This window comes from Eptatretus burgeri, chromosome 3, assembly GCF_056783735.1.
Source record: "Eptatretus burgeri isolate ZD-2024b chromosome 3, Ebu_testis_v1, whole genome shotgun sequence".
Lineage (NCBI taxonomy): Eukaryota > Metazoa > Chordata > Myxini > Myxiniformes > Myxinidae > Eptatretus > Eptatretus burgeri.
In genome coordinates this window covers 95583454-95608018 of record NC_140963.1, presented here as the reverse complement: position 1 = coordinate 95608018, position 24565 = coordinate 95583454, and the positions used below count along the sequence as shown (strand labels likewise).

General features: G+C 42.9%; 1 long non-coding RNA gene across 4 annotated transcripts in view; it reads left to right on the top strand.

Moving 5' to 3' along the window:
- The window catches only part of LOC147030490 (uncharacterized), a 53812-nt gene extending 49577 nt beyond the window's left edge, over positions 1 to 4235 (top strand). For 2 of the 4 annotated variants that reach the window (XR_015056392.1, XR_015056394.1), the window contains exon 5: positions 3446 to 4235. This is a non-coding gene — a long non-coding RNA (uncharacterized LOC147030490). Of the gene's footprint in view, positions 1 to 1690; positions 1866 to 3445 lie in introns of all 4 variants that reach the window. The other 2 variants (XR_015056395.1, XR_015056396.1) reach the window with 2 other exon arrangements.
- Positions 4236 to 24565: the final 20330 nt, after the last annotated feature.

The window sequence follows — 24565 nt, the reverse complement described above, 5'->3', positions numbered from 1 at the left end:
CTAAAGTACATACCTTGTTGTGCCTTTGTTTGTACAGCTGTTCTTACAGGAGTTTTTTTTTTTAGATCCCGATAGGAGGTGACTTGTGCTTTCAGTTTCTCCCTTGCAAAATCTGCACCTGTCTGATTGACTCAGTCCTGTCATTTTCTTAAAGCCAATGAGATGATGTCCCTGGCCTTGGCCCTTTATAGTGATTCAATCTCCATCCCAGTTGAGCTGACCTCTTCTTATCAATTCCAATGAGCCTTTGTTTGTCTATGCCCAATCTGCCCAACTATTTTTACAACTCCCTACTCTTTTATCGTTCTCCCAGTATGTCGCTGTATATTTGTTGATATCTTGTTTTACATGTTTATTTTGTCCTTTTTGCAATTGTTGGGGCTGTATTTGTTGCTGTTTCGGTTTCATTTGTGACATTTTTTTATTCGCACCTGTTTTGGGAAAATGTTTGCAAGGTGGGTTCGGGATACATTCGCTGGCTTGCTTTCTTTATGTTTGCATACAAATTGGATTCAGTAGTCTGAACTTTTCATGCGCTCTGCCAATCCTCCAGTCATCGTTGTGTGCATTTTGTTGAGTTCCATCAGGCCGCTGCCTCCTTCTCGACAGGTACATTCTTCGGATACATTGATTTGTATTGATCATTTTGTGGATAGTGAGGAGTTTCCTTGTTTTGATGTCCAATTTATTGATTACCTCTGCCACCTAATGTGGGTGGAGGTTATGTTTTCACCCCTGTGTGCTTGTCTGCCTGTCTGTGAGCACGATATCTCAAAAAAGTTATGGATGGATTCGGATGAAATTTGGTCGACAGGTTGAGTGTATGACAAGGCCGAATGATTCGATTTTGGTGAACATCCGGATCCGGTAATTTTTAAAGTGATTCTTCATCATCAATTCATAGGGCCAGAAAATATATACAGCATATCTCAAAAAAAAATTATTGTGGACTAATTGGGCCTAAACTTGGTGGAGAGGTTGGGTGTGCGATAATGAAGAATTGATTCGATTTTGGATCAGGATACGAGAATTTTTCTATTTTGTAAAGTGATTCTTCACCATTGAAATTTGGGGCCAAAAACGTATTAGTGGATTATGACAAAACTTGGTGGATGAGTTCGGTAGGTGACAAGAACAAGCCGATTAGGTTTTGGTTATGTTCCGGATCTGCATCCGGACTATCAGTGGGATCATTATCACTATTGCTTTGTATGCAGCCTGTTGCTGCTAGTTGTTGCATCATTGCTGGGGGCACGGTTCTGCCGCTAATGCAGTGCCCCTGTTTCCAGTAAGCTGGTACTCAATTTGCTGACCTCAGAAGGATGACAGGCTGAGTCAACCCATCAGGTGTTATTTAACGGGCTCAAAGTCAAGACCCTACGATCTTAAGCCAGCCACCTCAACCGTTAAACCAATACTCGGTTATCAGTAGGATACAAAACATACACTGTTCAGCCTGGCAGAGGTATGCACTCCACCGAGTGCCATTCTAGTTTCTGATTTGGCCAGTTTATTATTCTGCAGCTGTATTGGAACACTGCACAGTTCTTCTACAATGGTGTTTCACTATAACATCAATCGGGGAGCACTTTTCTAACAACGTTGCAATGTTTCCGTTTCACGTCGTTGGTTCCCGTCAGTGCGTTTATCTTGTAATGTGAATTTCCGCTAATCCTTCGTCTTGGTTCAGAATCCATCCAACGAACTTACGCTCTTTTATGGAATGAATTTCTGCTAAACATGATGACTTGGAGGCATTGAGGGAGGTGGATTCTGCTCCATCATTTTCCGACTTGCAATAGCCCACTCTCTGACCATCTTCCCTAACAATCCACCTCCACAAGCTCCATCCACTACCATCGGCGGTAAGTACAGTATCATACTACACTAACTTTACATTTTACTCTTTTGTTATTGATATACCATTATTATTTAATTTTTTTGTTTGTTCGGTATTTTATTTTTGTGATTAGGATGCTATTGAATGTAAATGTACAAAAATATACTTTTCTTGGTCTCATTAAAGGTGTTTTTAGTGTAAAAAAAAAAAAAACATTTCTACTCGGGACACATTAATTATTATTTACATTAATTTATAAATGGGAAAATTTGTTTTTCCTGCAATTTTACACTTTTTGGGGACACGTTCACAATGTGGTAGGAGAACTTACTGTACCGAAAGTTGGTTTATGGCTTTGATTTTGTTCCTTGGAGAAAGGTATGTTTTCAGGATCAGCCTCGTTCTACGCAGGTATTATTTGGTCATCGTTTTGTGCATTTGTTTGTATTTTTCCCTCTCCTACTCCGAGATGATGCTTTGTTTTCTCACTCCTGCATTGTTGTGTCGAGGTCGATCTTTCCGTTTTCCATTTTTGTTGGTCTACCTTGTACGAATGCGCACTTGGCACACTTATCTTTCACTAATTTCAAGTTGTTCGACCAATTTTACGTCGTTCGGTGTGAATACCTTTAAATCATCCATGCACAGTCGATGTGTCAACTTTCCTGTTTCTTTGGAAGTTCTCTTATTGGACGTAAGGGTGTATGCATGTCCTTGACAATTATTAATAAGGTTTCTTAGTGGGTCTAAAGCCAGGCAAAACAGTAGGGGAGGAAAGGCTACCATCCTGGAAGATCCTGCGACGCATCTTCACCCCTGATATTTCAATCTTTCCTTCCGAGTGCTGTAATATCATTGATGTTCCATGGCTCCATTGCTTTTTCAATCCGTTTGATTATTTGGGGGTTGATCTTCTATACATGCATCCATTTTATCATCCATGAATGTGTAACAGGATCAAAAAAAATTTTGTGTAGTCTATCCAGGCCGTGCTCAATTTGGTTATTTCGACGTTGCAGTTTTCGAGAATGGCATTGTTTATAAGTAGGTGGTCTATTGCTCCATAACATCCTGTCTTGCATCCCTTCTGTTCTGCCTCCAGACCTCCTTCTTGTGTTGTGTGTGTTTGTGTGTGTGTTTGTGTTTGTGTGTGTGTTTGTGTGTGTGTGTGTGTGTGTGTGTGTGTGTGTGTGTGTGTGTGTGTGTGTGTGTGTGTGTGTGTGTGTGTGTGTGTGTGTGTGTGTGTGTGTGTGTGTTTTGGCATTCATTTCAATGCTTTCTGCTTTATTTCATGGTATTTTGTGGCAGCAACAAATCCTTATGTTTGCACTGCAAGCGACAGCCTCAACAAAAGGAGACCATGATATTGTGGCTAATCAGGCTGCACGGTTCATGTGCTAATTTTAAAAGTGGAATGAACTTGTCAAGCGCATGCCTGCCTGGTAATAACTCGGGGTGGAGGTGCTGTGGCGAAGGGATGTTTATTCAGCATGCAATAGAACCCTGACATATCGTGTATACCCCATGGTGCCTGTTCTGTCGGAATAAATGCAGAGCACACCTCTAAAGAGGGTTCATCATGTTCCTGTCCACTGCCACCAACAGGGATGCCTGATGAAACAGTCAAGTGAGCCTTCCCCTGCATCTCATCGTACGATTGGCCCAGTCTGGAGACGACAAATTTGGAGCAGTGGCATCACAGTGATCATCAATAATTGTTGGCTAAGTGGAAAACTGGAGCCATCAGGAATCGTTTTGGTACCTTGCTACTGAAGACCTCAATCATATACCTTGGGTCACTGTGGAATGTTTATCTCCATACTGCACCTTGTAATGACTCATTGTGTGAGAAAATATTTGTGACATGGGAAAGGGTTAAACTAAGACGCATTACTGATATCGCAAAGGTGATGCATCTCAAACACCAACAGCATTAAACATCCCCTTAAGAAGTGAGATTTCAACTGAGTCATTGAGGAATTGTTTGACGGCTCGTTTACCAAGCAGCTGCCATGTACTCCAAATCCCCATTATGATTGGTTGCCCTCCTCAAAAACATACAACATCCGATGATGTGAGAGATTGGTGGTCTATTGATGGAAAATAAAAGAGCTACATCATTATCCTGAAAACTTCTGCAAGATGCAATTTCAGTCCTGGTGCGGTGTGTGCAAGGGCACGGAACTGCACTTGACTGATGTGTATTTGCTGATTTGGTGGTCATCCATTAGTGACAGGAAGGAGTTAAATAAGAAAACAAAACAAAAAACAGAATTCAGAGAAGCAAGAGTATTAGAAGAAAAGGAGGTATGGGGAGTGTGGGGGGAGTTGGAAGACAAGAGAATAAGTCAGATCAGAGGAAGGGATATACGGTATGTTGGGAGGGCTGAGGAGTTACGTTAAAATCCCAACATATTTGCATTCGTAATAAATGGATGATGGCCTCTTTGGCAATCTTGAGAGTTTCATCAAAAGTAATGAAGCTGGTCCAATGAGCATAACCACTTGGTTGTTGTTTCATCTTACTCTGCAGATGGGCTAATCAACTCAAGCTTGCTTTTTCAAACATTGGAACAGGCAGTTGTGTTTCAAGTGAATTACTCGTGAGTTTGGGATTTGAACCAACGGCTGCTTATAAATATGGCAAATTGAGGGTATGGAAGAGAAATGTTAAATCTCCTATGAATGGATGAGGTTGTGTGTGAGTGAGGCATGATTTTTGTGGAGTTCTACTGAAGCTTTCTGATGTGGAGTGTGATCGAAATGATCATCTCAATCAACTGAGTTGATCGAGTTGATTAACGACAAATAACCTGGAGGAATTCCCATGTGTTCAACGCATGCCATGATTTGGTGTACAGAGCAGCTTAATTGGCCCTTCCACAGCATGACATTCTAATTACAAAACAATTAACAAAAACAATGACAACATTGCGACAAAGCACATATTAATTAATGCTAATAATATTAACTGGAAGGGCACTCTGTAGAGGACATACCTCCACCTGGCTGATTAGTTTACGTGTTGTATCCCACTGATAGGCCGGATCTGGATTCGGACGTGAACTTAAATTTAATCAGCTTGTCCTTGTCACCCAACCGGCTTATCCACCAAAGTTTCATCCGAATCCGTCCTCGACTTTTTGAGATATCGTGCTATATGTCGTGTTCGCCCTATCACTCAAAGGTGAAGAATCACTGAAAAATAATTATCGGATTCGGATCTTCATCAAAATCGAATCAATCCTTCCTTGTTACATACCTAACCTGCCTACCAAGTTTCGTTTGACTCCGTCCACAACTTTTTGAGATATTTTGTTCACAAACAAACAAACAAACAGACAGACAAGGCAGGGGTGAAAACAACCTTCATCCACCTTTGGTAGCAGAGGTAACAATAATAATAGGAGTATCATTTGGCAATAAAAATAATAATCTATCTATAATTCCAGCAATCTCTGTCTGTCTGTCTGTCTGTCTGTCTGTCTGTCTGTCTGTCTGTCTGTCTGTCTCTGTCTGTGACCGCTGTTTCTCGACAACCACCGGTCCGATCTAATTGAAACTTGCCAGGTATATTGCTGCGGACCTGAGTATGTGCCTTTTCAAGGTTTGATATTAATCGGACAAATGGTTCCCAAGTTATGGCCATTTATTTACCAAACCAATGACAGGACACTGTGCTATGACATCACAATTCTTCTTTTTTTCATGTACGGCCACGCACATACGGCCACGCACGTACGGGTATGCAAGAGCGAAGGAACGGCCTGTGTGGTTGTTGTTTCTGGCACGCAGTTTAAAAAAAAAAATTTGCACGTACGGCCACGCACGTACGGGCCTGCACTCGTAATAATAATAACGAACTTGTAATCCCCACCCTGGCCCAAGCACATATTGGCTTGCTGAAAGGCATGCTAATGCTCAAGCAGTACAGCAGGCACGTAGGTACGCTCCAAGGCCCTGAAGACCAGTGCAAATTTCGACCAACGGGCCCATTATTATGCAAAAATGTTGGATTTTAGACATACCCCACCCCTCCAACTTTTCCCTACTTTCATTCCTTTATCCCTCCAACCAAAATTCCCTTCTTTTGTTGTTGTTTTTTTAACTCCCCAAGCCTCCCTTATGAAGCTCTTATTGTCCTTCAGACTGCATACAATGTCAGAATATGATGTGACCACAAAAGTAGCCTGTTTGGCATTCAGAAAACGTGTCGGGTTCAAATATGTTAATACTGTGTTGATTTATCTGTCTTGATGTCATTGTTGGTTGATTTGTCTATTGTCTTGATGTCATTGTTGGTTGATTTGTCTATTGTCTTGATGTCATTGTTGGTTGATTTATCTGTCTTGATGTCATTGTTGGTTGGAGCCTGGTGTTGGCGCAGTAGTTAGGGCAGCGGCTTGGGATCCAAATGGTCCTGAGTTCAAGCCCCGTTGGGCCACTGAATTAATACACCAGGGGGTTGACTCAGCCTGTCATCCTTCCGAGGTCGGCGAAATGAGTACCAGTATACTGGGCTGGTGTATACCCCGGTAAAAATAGGTGTACCATATCCCTGTGTCGTAAGAGGCGACCAGGGTTGTGTCAGGAAGGGCATCCGGCGTAAAACATGTGCCAAATCACTATGCGGATCATATGGATGATCCGCTGTGGCGACCCCTAACGGGAGCAGCCGAAAGAAGAAGAAGAAGATGTCATTGTTGGTTGATTTGTCTATTGTCTTGATGTCATTGTTGGTTGATTTGTCTATTGTCCTGATGTCATTGTTGGTTGATTTGTCTATTGTCTTGATGTCATTGTTGGTTGATTTGTCTATTGTCCTGATGTCATTGCTGGTTGATTTGTCTATTGTCTTGATGTCATTGTTGGTTGATTTGTCTATTGTCTTGATGTCAATGTTGGTTGATTTGTCCATTGTCTTGATGTCATTGTTGGTTGATATGTCCATTGTCTTGATGTCATTGTCGGTCTAATTTGTAAAAAGAATAAAAAAGTAGTACTGGTGCATTCATGTTTCATCTTTTCATTGTCCTGCATGTCCAGAGTTAATACATGTTATTTCTTATACAAGGGTGTAGTCTCGTGGAGGAGCTGAACGATAAAGAGCAGTAGGTTTCCAAACTACCAAAGGATATGAGGGGAGAGGGGTTTATCGATATGTGGGTGGGTGGGGGGGGGGGGGAGTCGACACACACATACAAGGTGATAGGGAAGAATAACACCAAAACGAGTAGCAACGGTCGACAAAGGAACGGTGTGAAGGAATTGTGTGTCAAAAAGATAATGGGTGAGCACATGTGAGGAGGATGAAGCAACAGACACAGGGAGACAATTCTCCATTTGGCAGAATAATGGGATTAATGAATGCAGGTGGGCAACCAGTCTGGACATTGGGAGGGTGAGAAGATGAGTTTTTCTCCATAGCGCTGTGCGGGTTGTGGGGGAGGCCGGAGGGGGGCAGAGGGAGCAGAAGACAGGAGGACCAAGGCCATGTTGTAACGTTAAAAGAAAATAGTTCCAAACTATATTAGGCCGATGCACTTTGAATGAATAACAGATAAACATTTTCTGGGGCAGATGTCTTTGGGTGAGTGTAAAATGACAGCATTATTTGAAATGAATAATGAAGAGAATACTGGGACACAGATTACATCCATATTGACTCCCCAACCCCCTTCAACATCTTTGTGCCTCGACAAACGAAATTCCGACGAGAGGCTTTCCCCACCGACGACGTGGCGGTCGATGTGGCATGAGGAGCGCGATAGCTTCTGAGCAGATGTGCTCGCTCGGCTACCTGTATGTTGAGCAGTGTCGAGGGGGTGTTGGGGGGGGGGGAGTTGGGATGCTCCCCACTGGCGCTGACCTGACTCAGATGGTGCAATTGAATGGAGGTCCACCGAGTGGGGACCTCCTGCAGTGGTTTATTTGTTTATTCGAAAGTGTCCACGAAAGGCAAATAAGCTCGATATGCTTAATGCCATCTTCACGGTGTGTATCACAATGTTCAAGGTGGTCTTCTTGGCCCTGCTCGAGCTGGTTGCTCGAGGAATACTGATCGTGTGTCCAACCAATGTCGGATTATTACCTCCGCCACCGAAGGTGGAGGAGGTTATGTTTTCACCCCTTTCTGTCTGTCTGTCTGTTTGTTTGTTTGTGTCCAGGATATCTCAAAAAGTTGTGGACGGATTCGGATGAAATTTTGTGGACAGGTTCGGTGTGTATGACAAAGGCAAACTGATTAGATTTTGGTGAAGATCAGGATCCGTATCCAGATCCGACTACCGTAATTTTTTAAAGTGATTCTTCCGCATTGAGAGTTCGGGCTAGAAATGATATATAGCACGATGTCTCAAAAAGTTGTGGACGGATTCGGACAAAACTTGGTGGACATGTTGGGTGTGTTGCAAGGACAGATTGATTCGATTTTGGTGAAGATCCGAATCCGGATCTGGATACGAGAATTATTCAATTTTTAAAGCTCTACCGAGTGCCCTTCCAGTTTAATTATTGTTATCGATGTCTCCATACTGTCAAGAAGCTCTCTACATATCTTCTGTTGAAACAAATTGGTTTTTAGATCCTCGTGGAGGATCTCTAAGTCTTACTCACATTGTTGTTCTTCATCTTCTTCTTGTGGACTTGTTTGTTTCACAGCCTACAGTTTTCATCGAAACTTCCTGAAACTTGGCATATACATGTAAAAATACCCTGCGCAGACAGTAACCATCTCGGATTTTCAAAATTCCTCCTAGAAAAAACAGTTATGACGTCAAAATATCTCCGCTAATGGAAATCGCCTAAAAAATTATCTCCGGAACTAGGCAAGCTTTTTGAATTCTGTTTGCGGGAATCGAACAGGGCATTAGCAGAGATGAATTACCGCACATATGATACATCACTATGACGTCATATCAATTTTATGACGTCATTCCTATTTATTGACATTTTTTGTTTCACAACCCAGAGTTTTCATCGGATCTTCGTGAAACTTGCCATGTATATGCAGAAAGCCCACGCCCAGGCAGTAACCAGCTCCGATTTTAGAAATTCTTCCTAGAAAAAAAGTTGACGTCATAATATCGCCGCTAATGGAAATCGCCTATACCATTATCTCCGAAACTAGGCAAGCTGTTTGAATTTTGTTTGCGAGAATCAAGCGGGCATTAGCACAGATAATTTATCGCAAACCTGATACATCACAATGACGTCATATTCGTTTTTATGATGTCATCATTAAGAGGACGAGGATCTTCGCTCATTTGAGCTTGTTTCAATAAAAAAACGGCAAAAGTGTAATTTAAACTCTTCGATTTAAGAGCTGCTTATATTCACTATCTTCATTTTGAACTCACGATCGATGTTTAAAGAAATACCCCTCGAGAAAGCTGTAAGTGAACTTTTAAGAGTATGGACCCCATTATTTTGAGAGAAATCCATGGATTTTCCACGTTTGGTAAATGTTTTGAGTTTGAGGTGTCATTTCATCATTCTTGGCCGTCATGTCATTGGAGTTGCACACCTTTCCCTTATTTTTTTTTGTCCCCCACCCCTTGGAAAATGTCGATATTAGAATGAGCTCTGTCTGACCCACCGATCATCCGTCCGTGTGCTTTTGCGTACGTGATATTTCAAAAACCGTTGAACATTTAGCTTTCGTATTGCAGACATCTATTCCTCATGACATTATCTCAACCTGATTAGATCACAGCTGTGATTGACTGAATTATGTTGCCTTTGGAACCATCTCGGTAAGTTGGCTTGTGCAGGCGATATTTGAAACATAAGGGCAATACCCCTGGGCGCTTATCTGGTAGAATAATGATACTGAAGAGGAAGTTAATGTGGGACGGAATCAGAAAAATGGACCAATGGACCAATGTTATAGCAAATACCTATTTTGAGGGGCAACCCCCGCCCACCCACCCACACACCCGTAAATCCCCTTCGACCCCAATTTTTTAAATAGCATGAACCAACTTTGGTGCATCACGGGTAATGAAGACCGTGGTCGTTTCATTGAAATTGTGTGTGTGGTTTCGGAGAAGAAAGCAAATACATCTTTTGGGGGGCAACCCCCCCCATAAACTCCTTTAGATCTTTTTTGTAATGTCACAAACAAACTGATACATCACAGGTGATGAAAGTTTTGGGCAAGTTTCATTGAAATTGTGTGTGTGGTTTCGGAGAAGAAAGCAAATACCTCTCTTTCAGGGCAGTAGCACCCCCCCCCCCTTTCACATAAACTCCCTCCGTAGACCCCCTTAGGGTCCGATTTTTTTTATGCCATGAACAAACTTTGGTACATACATGGTGATGAAGGTTGTGATAAAGTTTCATTAAAATCGTATACGTAGTTTCAGAGAGGAAGAAGCAAGTATTTGTGGACGAATGGACGATGCCCCATTCCATGACGGACGGATGGACGATGCCCCATTCCATGACGGACAGATGGACGATGCCCCATTCCATGACAGACTGATGGACGATGCCCCATTCCATGACGGACGGATGGACGATGCCCTATTCCATGACGGACGGATGGACGATGCCCCATTCCATGACAGACTGATGGACGATGCCCCATTCCATGACGGACGGATGGACGATGCCCCATTCCATGATGGACGATGCCCCATTCCATGACGGACGGATGGACGATGCCCCATTCCATGACGGACGGATGGACGATGCCCCATTCCATGATGGACGATGCCCCATTCCATGACGGACGGATGGACGATGCCCCATTCCATGACGGACGGATGGATGATGCCCCATTCCATGACGGACGGATGGACGATGCCCCATTCCATGATGGACGATGCCCCATTCCATGACGGACGGATGGATGATGCCCCATTCCATGACGGACGGATGGACGATGCCCCATTCCATGATGGACGATGCCCCATTCCATGACGGACGGATGGACGATGCCCCATTCCATGACGGACGGATGGACGATGCCCCATTCCTTGACGGACGGATGGACGATGCCCCATTCCATAAATTCCCCGAAACTGTTCAAGGTGAGCTAAAAACAGTTCAAGATTTAGCTTTCCTATTACACAAATCTATTCATCATACCTCCCAAAAGGCGAGGGACCAAGAGTATCAGCTCATTGTTGATTTTGAATGTGGTGAAAAAGTGCTGTGCGGTGGTGTACAAACACTGCAGTGACCATAAGGGGCGCTGCATCTCGGAACACGCCATCTTTCTGATGATGATGTAAAGTTGCCTGTCCCATCTGTACTTAGAAAGAGATGTGAAGGTTAAGGTCTGTTTAAAGGAAATAACCCATCTCAAAAAACTGAAAATCGCTACATCGGATGATTATCAAAATTTTCACTTTGTGTGATTTCACATCACACAAATTCACATCATTCACATCATTGTGTGAATAAATGTCCCATTGGGCAATAAATAGAGCATCAGTGAATTTCCCATTGTGTTATTTACAAGAAGCCGTCTTCCACAGTGATCGCTGATTGGCTATAAAACGCATATGTGGCATAATTATGCATTCCACATCCTCGTGCCCACAAAGGCAGACATGATTGCCTTGAGATTCACTCGGTTTCTTTTTATCTTGAGCTGAGCTCTCCTTTATTCTGCAGATCCAGGTATGAACGTTGTCCAAAGTAAGTAAATTCCGAAAATAAGTTCATGGAATATAATACAGATTTGTTGGGTCAAATGTCCCGTGTCCAAGTTTTCATACACAGTGTACAGTATTTAGGAACCATGTGATGCATTGAAATTTACGTTTTATAAAAGAATGATAGTTTGTCAAATTTGTATGGCTTTTGAAAATTTTACGCCTCAACCCCATCTCCCCCGACCCTTCCATCTCCTGTATATACACCCTACTAGGTGCTTTTGCTCAGTAATATATTGAAAATTTATCAATCGAAATTGTCTGATATACCATCAGGAGGAAAATCCTCTTGGGATGTTCAGGAACCTGAACATATAACTCACAACTCTTCCTCTTTTAAAGTGTCATGCACGGATTATGCAGCGACGTGTTTCCTACAATGCTGCAAAATGAAATTGAAGGGAGCATTTCGGTTTATTAATTTTTAAAACCTTAATCCTGTTTCACTATAACTAAGCCAGGGTTGGTCAGCTATTTGGTATTCCCATCTCAGTATCGAGCTTATGATCCGTCAATGATGCAAAGGCCATGATACGAGCCTGAAAGCAAGTTGGTTTTTTTTGGAATATGATGCCAGGATGCTTTAGAACCTTCACTGTTCAGATGATTGTACATCAGACAGCCTACATAATAGCGACTTCCCTGATGCCGCAATTTTTAAAGTTCAAAATCTGCAATTATTTGTTTCCAAAATGGTCTTATTCAGTGACATGGAACTTTCCTGATGCAGCAATTTTTGACGTTCTAAACCTGCCAGGATTTGTTTCCAAAATGCCCTTATTCAGTGACATGGAACTTCCCTAATTGTGCAGTTTTTAAAGTTCCAAACCTTCCAGGATTTGTTTCCAAATTGTCCTATTCAGTGACATGGAACTTCCCCAATACCGCAATTTTTAAAGTTCCAAACCTTCCAGGATTTGTTTCCAAATTGGCCTCATTCAGTGACATGGAACTTCCCCAATACCGCAATTTTTAAAGTTCCAAACCTGCTGGGATTTGTTTCCAAAATGTCCTTATTCAGTGACATGGAACTTCCCCGATACTGCAATTTTTGAAGTTGCAAACCTGCCAGGATTTGTTTCCAACGTGTCCTTATTCAGGAACATGGAACTTTCCTGATACAGCAATTTTTGAAGTTCCAAATCTACCAGGATTTGTTTCCAAAATGTCCATATTTAGTAACATGGAACCTCCGCGACATGGAAATTTGTAAAGTTCCAAAATGTTCTTATTCAGAGACATGGAACTTCCCCATTGAGGCAATTATTAAAGTTCCAAACCTACCATGATTTCTTTTCCGAAATGTCCTTATTCAGTGACATGGAACTTCCCCGATACGGCAATTTTTAAAGTTCCAAACCTGCCAGGATTTGTTTCCAAAATGTCCTCATTCAGTGACATGGAACGTCTCCAATAGTGCAGTTTTTAAAGTTCCAAACTTTCCAGGATTTGTTTCCTAATTGTCCTTATTCAGTGACATTGAACTTCCCGATACTGCAATTTTTGAAGTTCCAAACCTGCCAGGATTTGTTTCCAAAATGCCCTTATTCGGTAACAGAGAACTTTCCTGATACAGCAATTTTTGAAGTTCCAACCCTGCCAGGATTTGTTTCCAAAATGCCCTTATTGAGTGACATGGAACTTCCCCAATACCACAATTTATAAAGTTCCAAACCTGCCAGGATTTGTTTCCAAAGTGTCCTTATTCAGAGACATGGAACTTCCCTGATACCTCAATTTTTGAAGTTCCAAACCTTCCCGGATTTGTTTACAAAATGTCCTCATTCAGGACCATGGAACTTTCCCGATACCTCAATTTTTGAAGTTCCAAACCTTCCCGGATTTGTTTATAAAATGTCCTTATTCAGTGACATTGAACTTCCCCAATGCTGCAATTTTTGTAGTTCCAAACCTTCCCTGATTTGTTTACAAAATGTCCTCATTCAGGACCATGGAACTTTCCCGATACCTCAATTTTTGCAGTTCCAAACCTTCCCGGATTTGTTTACAAAATGTCCTCATTCAGGACCATGGAACTTTCCCGATACCTCAATTTTTGAAGTTCCAAACCTTCCCGGATTTGTTTATAAAATATCCTTATTCAGTGACATTGAACTTCCCCAATGCTGCAATTTTTGTAGTTCCAAACCTTCCCGGATTTGTTTAAAAAAAAAAATGTCCTTATTCAGTGACATTGAACTTTCCCGATACTGCAATTTTTATAGTTCCAAACCTGCCAGGATTTGTTTCCAAATTTTCCTTATTCAGAAACATGGAACTTCCATCAGTATCTCCAGAAAATCGAGGCTAACACATAAGATAGATAACTCATTGTACAAGCAATAAAAATAAACGCTGAACAACTGCAGTCTTTTCTCTGAAGCTGTGGATGAACCACTAAGAATGCAGCATTGTACTTTGTGCGGGCTTTAGTTCGACATACGAGCTGCTATGAAAATAAATACATGATAGTTAGTGTTCCTCTTCCTATTCCTCTTCCACTGCTGAATACACCCCACAATCATCTGCTTCTTAACTGATGGCTGAGCCAAGTCTTGCAACTGTCGTAACTTGCCTCGCATTCCCTCTAATAGGGCTTAATTGAGATGTTGAGCCAAGCTGGATCATAGCCCATGATTATGTATGCTTGGAGCTGCATGCAATTACTGTGCTTCCTAGTGCATGAACGAAACTGCTTCCCGACGATTGATTTTTGACATTTTCACTGTGGCTACGTGTGCTTGAAAGTCCCAACACCATAGCATCCTCATCGTAATCATGTACCATCTCTTATCCAATTCACGGAGTTGGTACTGCCAAATGCAGTCTCACTGGAAGGAATACACTGGTTTATTTTCCATTGCCTAACCAGGTGGAGTCAGTGCATGAATTTGGGTACCTGATGGTAACTCTCCTACTCTTCACAAAATACACTCTGAGATCTGTAATGTCCACCAGTTGTTCCAGCAGATTGGATACCCAGGTTGATGTCTCTCTGAGAGATGGCGCACCTTGTGTTGCAATGCTCTCTCTCCCCTCTTTCCTCTCTTCTCTCTTCTCTTTTCTCTCTTCTCTCTGAAGCCCCAGTCTCACAGTGTTATCACCGTGTTGACAATCAAACCAAGAGCAGACATCCCGAAGGATATTTTGTAATCTAATTTATAAACAAAACAAGAAGTAAACAACACAATATGGCCGACAGCAATATTGACACCACAACACATTTCACCGCTCACTGCACTTATCGATTAATTAGCAACTTCTATAAGCTACATAAATCACAGATATATTGATCTCTGGAATGCTTCACATTAAGGTTAACAGTGGCAAATCCAGGGGGGTTTCCTGGTTGCCCGGAAACCACCCCCCCCCCAACAAAAATATATTTACCATTACAGTGGCAAGCCCAGGGGTTCCCTGGTCACCCAGAACGCCTTCTCCCACGAAAGTGTGCCACAAAAAAGGCCAAAAGCCTCAGAAAAACTGTATCAATACAGTACCTAACTAGAGGGGGAGCACTCGGTAGAGTGCAAAACCTCCGCCGCCAATACTGCTAGGTCACTCGAGTGAACCTGATATCCTATTCATTCAATTTGACGTCAACAGTACTCACAGAGTTATAGTTTGCAACTTTCCCTTTTACTTTTAACTTTTACATACTCAATTCATTCGTCATAACTAGATACCTTGAGACAGAAATTGATTTTACGTGGGTATATCCACCTGAAGTTCCAAAATCAGCCGCAATTATAATTTTGGCATGTTTTTTGTTGGAAATCACTTATCATGTAGAAATGCAAAAAAAATCGAAATTTTGTTGAAAAAAAAAAGTTGCAAAAAATTTTTTTTTCTTGAACAATTTTTTTTGGGTGGGGGGGGGGGGGTTGGAAATCACTTAAAATATGTAGAAATGCCAAAAAAAAAATTCAAATATTTTTTCAAAATGGCCGCCATCGCGGCCATATTGGATTTTGGGCCAAGTCCAAAATCTAATGGCATGAACCTTGGGCCAGACCTAATCCCCCCACCTGTTTCGTCGAAATCCGTCGAGGAGTTTTTCCGTTATACTGTTCACAAACAAACAAACAAACAGAAAGGGGTGAAAACAGTAACCTCCGATCTTCGATGGTGGAGGTTAATAAACAATAAACCACTAACAGCTCACAGTAACAAAAAACAAGATTTCAGTTTATGCTCAGTCTGTTAAGCAATGCATGTTATAGACAGCCCAGGCATGTCTTTAAACAAAAGAGAGCCCAGGCATGTCTTTAAACAAAAGAGAGCCCAGGCATGTCTTTAAACAAAAGAGCTGGCTGTCAGATCTTTAATTAGCACACAGGAATCGGGGTCATATGACTTAGATTTTCTGTTATTTGGAACCCCCCCCCCCCTCCCGTACCCAATTCCTGGATTTGCCCCTGGTTAACATACGAGAGAAGCTGATGATGACAACATCCCATTACTGCCTGTATATACAAAGATATCCTCCTCAACGCTAAAATGCAACAAACCTTCCAAAGACTCAATGTAACAGCATTAAGGTTGTCAAAGTGAGGTATGATGGGGTACTCCTTTTTTTTTTTTTTCTAAAAGGGGCTGTCCATAAATTACAAAGCTCAATGTCAAAGAAAAGTCCGGCTCCAGATGCTGAAATTGCATCAATCTGGCCATCTTCCATACTGACGAAGAAACAGTGTCCTCAGTCCCAAAGGATCGTCTCTGTCTTCACCTTGGAACAGCCAATTGGAAGACAAACCTGTCTTTTTCTGAAGATCCATGTAGGGGGAACATAACCCTTTACCAATGCCCATATTAGTTCTTGGGTTGCAAGCCAACCTCAACAGAGACACAATCTGCCAAACAAATAGACGAAGGCAGGGATGTCGATCCATATTTCTCTGCTTTCATTTATTTGTGACCATTGGCTTGAGGCTTGAGTGCCATCCCAAAGACTCCAAGTTTGGAGGTGATGGCATAATTTATATACATGAGCTCATGTCATAGGGTCAGTCTGCTTCTTCGGTTGAATCGAATATTCCTGGCTGCAAACCTCCTGACAGGTGTTCAGCAGGGCTGAAGCAATGTGCTCATGTGGTGGCCAGCACTTGTTGCTGGCAGGTCGTGCAGCAAGTGCTGTGATAATACTCGATCTGTGCCTTAACGATCTCGTCCGGTTTGGGGATTTGATTGGAGATATATATATATATATATATATATATATATATATATATATATATATATATATATATATATATATATATATATATATATATATATATTGTTACGGTTGTGGAAATTCACAGAGCACCATGTAGGTCCTTAGATCAGTTATGTCAATATTAAAGTCTGTGTTCAGATAGATTTTCCCACCGATGTCTAAGGGATTATTCGTGTAACCGGCTGTGATCTTTGAGTTAGCTGTTTTTCTTTTACGATCTTTATTTTGGACCAACCGCCATTACTACCACCACAAAGCGCCACCAACCACAACAACCATGATCACCTCAACCACCAACCACAATCACAAAGCACCACCAACCACAACAACCACGATCACCTCAACCACCAACCACAACAACCACGCCACCTCAGCCACACCACCATTACTACCACCACAAAGCGCCAGCCACGCCATATTAACCACAACCTTCACAACCACACCACCGCGTTTCCACCTCAGCAATGATGACCAGAAGCCTGGTTCATCGAGGGAAAGCAGGCAGACGACCCTCCCCCCCCCCACCTCCCCTGAACAAATGGCGTATCTGTGGCCAACACGAGAGATTCCACCCTGCGAGTGGAAAAAGACAAATACAGCGGCGAGGGAGCGTCCCCCATTTGGCGGGAAAACGCTTCCTTCGAGAAGTTTCCCACGCGTGCTGGAAGGAGGAGCGGGAGGTAAAAAGGGGGCGGGGTTTGGTGATAAAGAGGTGGAACGCAAGCGCGGGGAGCTTGTGCTGAGGAGAATCGCGAGATGGGGAGGGAGCTTTGTGAGCTGAGGCGGAACGAGAGATCGTGAGCGAGGTGGCGCTCCGGACCGAAGGCGCCTGGCTGGGTCGGTGGGCGTGACGGAGCCACCTTGGATCGTGTGCGAAGCCGGATCCGGATAATGGAGGACACGAGCTCGGGGAGCTCACCACACGGTCATGTTTTTCCTTTTTATTTCTTTCTGTGTGTGTGTGTGTGTGTGTGTGTGTGTGTGTGTGTGTGTGTGTGTGTGTGTGTGTGTGTGTGTGTGTGAGTGTGTGTGTGTGTGTGTGTGGGGCGCCGTCTATAAATAAACCCGTATAAGTGAATGTGTAGATACGGCTGCAGGTCTTTCAGCTCGTGTGCTGTCCCATCCCCCCCATTCATTCCATGCATACTGCTTGTATGTTTCTTCATTGCTTGCGTCGTGTGTGGAAATCAATGTGCCTGTCTCAATGTACCTGATCATTGCGTCCCTTTCCTTAATTGAACTGCCATCATTAAGTTCGGAATAATAGCTGGCTTTTTAATAGCCGATAAAGTGATCGGCTCCAACGGGGCTGCGCGATAAATACACCGCTCGGTATCCGCAGAACGGAGCGAGCTGCGTATGTGGCTCATTTCCAAGCAGCTCCCGTTGAGGTACAACCTCTCGGTAGCCTTCCCGCATGAATAATTAGTTAAATCGACAATTTGGCGATCGGACCCTGTAGCGTACGGGTGGAGTACTGACAAGGCTGTGGTGTGCATTAAAAACACACCCGAAGCTGGGTTCCGGCGTTTGATCCGGAAGGCTGCGACTGGATTGCTCGTCCAGTGGGCGTACGGCCGTGATTCGGCTAAAAGCGGCTGTCCGCACGCCGGCGGGCAGAAATCTACAACAATATATATATATATATATATATATATATATATATATATATATATATATATATATATATATATATATATATATATATATGTATATATATATATATATATATATATATGTATATATATATATGTATATATATATATATATATGTGTATATATATGTATATATATATATATATATATGTATATATATGTATATATGTATATATATATATATATATATATATATATATATGTATATATATATATATGTATATATATATGTATATATATATATATATATATATATATATATGTATATATATATATATATATATATATATATATATATATATATATTTATTTATTTATTGTGAATTCGCGCCCGCTGGCGTGCGAACGACCACGTGACTCGAATCGCGGCACGTCGCCCACCGGACGGACAATTCTGTCGTGACCCTCTCGGACTAACGCCGGGAGCTAGTCACGGGTGGGCCTTTTGGCCTCACCACGATCGTGCCAATCAGCCACCCGCGTGGGATAGGGTTGTTCGCCAAACTCGACCTACCTAAGTACCCACGCGGATGGTAAACCGGGCGATCGCACCTCGCCGCAAGTCGACTCCGGACACGGGCCGCTTAAGCAGTCCATTCCGTGCTATCGGGATAACCGAGCGGTGTTATCGTCGGCCTCGACGGTTCCGATTAATTATCGGGCGTATTAAGCCCACGACGAACCCGTTACGTGAAGCAAGATGGAGATTCAAACGAAGGAAAGGACGCAGCGAAGCGGGGAACAATCGGACAAGCACATTTAATACGGAAGCACGGAAGGCACGTATATTACAGTCACAGGGATACAATAAAAGCAATACATGTATTTACAATCACCGTAAAGAAACACAAGCAAGGAACGATGCAGAGCTACAACCGAATATGATTTACTACACAGAACACTTATACAATTTTACTTCACCAGACTGTCGCCACACACACATGTTTACACAGAACCCAAAAGAAATGGAAGTCGCGACTTCCCTGAGCATGTCGAGCCCCTATCCGACGTCCGTCGACGTGGTCCCGCCTGGCCGCGACTCCGTGCCCGAGCGTGGTAGGCGAGGCCTCTCCGGCATGCCTCGCGCCTGCACGTATTGGCCACGACGCCACGGACCGAGTGTTCGGCGCTTTCCCCACCGCGGATAGGGGGGGGGGGGGAAACGTGGATGCCCGAAGTCGGGAGAGGGAAATGGCGGACACTCCTTCCCGCCAGCGGGGTCCTACAACTGCCCCACAACAGACCCGGCCAGCGGCCACCAGGACGAGCGAGCCGGAAGACGAGAGAAACCACGAAGCAAGTATATCCACCGAGCAAGAGCATCCACCAAGCAAGAGCATCTACCAAGCAAGAGCATCTACAAAACTGCTTCCCCCATCTCCGACTTTTATATCCTCGGAGCTCCGCCCTGTTGCTCCGCCCCGTTCTTTGCTCCACCCCCCTTCGAGGAGCTTCGAGAAAGGTCTCGAAGAGGGGCGTTCCTCCTCCCTGGCCGCGTCACACCGCCACCAATCGAGTGCCAGCTGCCCTCTCCCCGCTTCTCTCCCCTCACACCAAGCGCAGAGAAGAATGGCGCGAAAAGCCCACCGAGCATCCTCGTTGGTTTTTATTTGAAATAAAAGATAGAGAAAGAAAAACGACTGACTCAAAGCGTCGCAGCCCGAATGAATCACATTTATTCCCTCTAAACAATGGGTTTGGGGCTAACTACACATGTACTTAAGAGATATCTCACCTACGGGACCTGAATGGTGGTTTGCGAATTTCCACAGCCGTAAAAATATATATGTATCACGGCACGTGATGTGTGTGTCTATATATATATATATATATATATGTATATGTATATGTATATGTATATGTATATGTATATATATATATATGTATATGTATATATATGTATGTATATATATATATATATCAGCAATGCCAACCCTCCCGATTTCATCGGGAGGCTTCCGAAAATTCACCCAAACTCCCGCCCTTACGATCACTATCCTTATCCTCCCGAAATTTTGATATTTTTGCACTGTTCACTAATCAGAATGTATTAGTATGAGAATTGAATGAAAAGCATCGTCTGCTACGTATAGCATGTGGTAACTCCATAACGTTCGCTGCTACCAAATTGTACGTAAAAAAATGCAAATTCAAATGAGGAGCAGCGAAACATTGGGTCTGGATCTCGCTTAGGTGATCATGCACTGAGATTTAGTGCATGCGGTTTGTGTGCAATACAGTGCATGCGGTATGTATGCACAGTGTATATGCATGCGATACGCTCACTGCATGCAGCTGGGCCCGTACCAGCCCGGCGGTCGCGACCACCGTGCGGTGTTTAACAGCCGCTAGAGTTCTACGAGTCGCGCTGCAGCTGTGGAACATCGACTTCGAAGTTACCGATGCTTCAAGCCCTCGATGTTGATTACGAAATGGCAGAAAAGAAGCTTACGAAGACCAAGAAATGGTCTCAGAGGCCTACAAGACCGAATACAGTCTCCAATACCGTGTATTCGAAAGTCTGAAAGAGGAATTCATCATGCGTATTGTACAGTATGCAGCGTTGATATTTCAGTTGAGCACGGAGGTCGCGATGATATTCGGAAGCACTTGGAAGCAAACGGCACACAGACATTGCAAAGGAGAGATCTTCGAGCACGAGTACCGGTACACTTCTGAATTATTTCACCAAACAAGGGACAAGCGAGGAAGAGGATGTTACCCGAGCGGAACTTCTCTTTAGTGGATTTATTGTGGAACATAACTTGCCCATATCAGTCTCAGATCATGCTGGACCTCTATTTCAAAAGATGTTTCCAGATTCAAAGTTGCTTCAAAGTATGGATGTGCAAGAACAAAAACTTGCAAGATGTGCAAGATGTGCAAGAACAAAAAAAAAAAAAACAAAAAAAAAAAAAAAACAAAAAAGAAGAAAAAAAAAAAAAAAAAAGAACAAAAAAAAAAAGAACAAGAACAAAGAAGAAAAAAAGAACACTGGTCAACAATTTTTTACTTTCTGAATGTTGTCTAGATTTCTACAAGTGAATTAGGGTATTCTGGCACTGCTGAATCAGGAAATGGCATCCGTTTCTCTCCATCAGGTCAGGTTTTTGTGCTAAGTTGATTTGAAAAAAATCAGATCTTGTGACAAAATCAATTACATTTTTGTGGCATTATCAGCTGATTTTTGTCAACACATATCATCCTAAACATGTTTTTAAGAAAAAAAAATGTTTTGCCAACAACATTTGATTACATGATAGAAACATCGATTACTGTCATCTGAATGGTGGGCATTGATAAAGGTAAGTACAAGTAAATTGCATGTTGCGTCACCACTGTTCAAACTTCAGGGCTTGAACTTCCGTTTCTTCGAACTCCTGGAATGTTCAGCGGCAGGGAGGTCTCTCTTCAGATTCCAACAGTAGTCAGCCATCATGACTGCGTCCCAGCGACCCTGATACCTGGTCTCCATCTCCTTCATGTCCTGATGGAATCTCTCCCCCTGCTTCGTCACTCTCATTAGAACCCAGGTTCTCAGGAAACCGGTTCATATGTGAAAATAGGTAGTGCATCTTGATGCTCATGTTTGCAGTCAGGTTTCTGAAAGCAGTCAGCATGTTGTTGACAAGTTCTGAGTAGTTTCTGGCCTTATTGTTGCCAAGAAAGTTCTTCACTACCAAAACAAATGTATTCCACGCTTCCAGTTCCACTTGCCGTTCATTGAGTTTTGAACTCTGGATCTCTGATGAGCTGATGGATCTGAGAACCATCAAAGATGCCAGCTTTCAACTTCTCCATGGTCAATCCTGGAAAAGCCTGGCACAAAGTAAGTGAAGCAGTCACCATCTTTGTCCAGAGCCTTGGTGAACTGCTTGATTAAGCCGAGCTTGATGTGCAGCGGTGGGAAGAGTATTCTGTCTCTGTCCACCAGAGGGTCGTTGATGACGTTTCTTTCTTTGCATGGCACCAATTCCTCCCGCACAGGCCAGTCCTTCTTCGTGTAATGCTGAGCACGGTCCCTACTATCCCACATGCACAGAAAACATGGGTACTTGAGTGAAGCCAGACTGTTGTCCCAACAAAAAGTTCACCATCTTCAGGTCAACACAAATAAACCACTTATGCTGATCATAACCAATTTTCTCCAGCACGTACTTCACCGCTTCATACTTCTCCTTCAGTGTGAGTCGAGTGAGCAATGGGTACAGAGGCAAACTGGTTGCCGTTGTGTAGCAGAACACATTTCAGTGATCGCTTGCTGCTGTCAATGAACAGTCTCCAATGTTTGGGTTCGTACTGTGGCACTCCAAGCTTGAGCAGAGAGCGCATGTCATAAATTGGCGCATGTAGGTATTGTACATTCTTCAGAGTTCGTTATTTCAAGAAATACAACTTTTTTGTATCACATTATTACAAAATCTGCCCCATTAACTTTAGTTTTGATCCCCGAACTTTATGCTTTTGCCTCACCAATTTTTGGAAGATTTTGAGGTTTTATGACTTCAAACTGATCCCTTTTCGACATAATCACCTAGAACTATCGTACCTGAATACTTCTTGTCATTAAAATAATTATTTCCAATCAAAACAATTATTTGACATGACATTTTACCCCACCAACTTCTTCTAAAATGCTCCACACATGCGTACATGTGAACAAATATGTAAAAAACGACATGTGGCCATATCTCAAAAACTTGACCTGATTGAACAAAACTAATGTGAGTTTTGGATTCAGCGCATCAGATTCGTCCTAAATCAGCTTAAAAAATGCAGACAACAAATTTGTTGTTGACCAGTGTAATTGGTGAGTTGTCAAATGTTACTGCTTCATCTATTGCCGATATTGCTAGACTAGCTCCATTTTAGCCTAGCTACAGGCCGGTAGCAATGACAGTGGTGAGGCCCAGCTATATCCTGTCCTGATTTCGTACTATGACAACAGTGCTGGGATTGTGAAGCAAGGTTTGCTAAGTTTGCCTGCGTGCAAACAAGATTCCACTGGAGAAAACATTTTCAAACTGCTTGATCATGAGTTCAGTGACAGGAAAATTCCGTGGGGAAATTGTGTTTCCTTTTGTGCTGATAATGCCTCTGTCATGGTGGGCAAGCACAAAGGAGTCGCTGCTTATATCCACAAACAAAATCCAGAGTGCTACATCATGGGATGCCCTTGCCATATGATGCACAATACGACCAAAAAGGCGGCTCAGGCCTTCCCCATTGAATTAGATGACTTTCTCATCGATATTTACTACTACTTGGACAAAAGTAGTAAAACGCGTCAAGGAGTGAAAGCACTGCAAGAACTCTGTGATGCCCCGACACACAAGATTCTGAAGCATGTCGCAACAAGGTGGCTGTCCCTTGGTCAGTGCCTAGACAGGCTGATTGAACAGTGGGAGCCACTTCGCCTCTTCTTCAAGAAGAAGTCCGAAAGAAAAATGCAACCAACTGTAGCCAAGACTCTAACAACGAGCAAGAAGGACGGCACTGTATCTACTGCCAGTACTGGCACTGCAGGATCAAGCACTAGTGGAGCAGCATTCACCACTACCACTGCAGTATCTGCTGCGAAGAAGACAGCAGGGACAGCACCAAAACCAATGCTGAGAGCAGGTAGCATCACCGGCCCTTCATCACGTTCATCTACAAAGCAGATCCCTTCAGAGTCGAGAAAGACTGTGATAGTCCCATCTACAGGCAAAGAAGGACCCAAGTTAAGTTCTGCTTTTGCCAAATCACTTGATAGAAGCTCAGCAAAACCTTCGAATCAGAGGTCTTCTTCCTTGCTGCACCTACCTCAAGCTCTCTCCTCAAACGTAAAATTGGATCTGGTACTACGAGTCTGACCTCTTCTGCTGGCAGTAAACGCAAGCGTGATCTCCCTGCGGCTAAGTGTACTACGAGTTCTACAACTAAAGCGCATCTTCCTCAAACACTGTGCAGGAATCTAGAGAAAAACGTGTCAACAGGATGTTCTTGTCTCCACAAACAAAACTCTATTGTTTCTTCCTTCGATATGCTAACAAGCTTTTTGAGAAGGGAATCTTCTGCTCCAAAGAGACGAACCCTGTATTCATCTCCTGATCTTGGTCTTCTGGTCTTCTGAATTGAATGGTCTTCTGAAAGATATCTTCGTATGCGGTTTTGAAACCATCGGTGTCATCGGTTGCTCTGGTA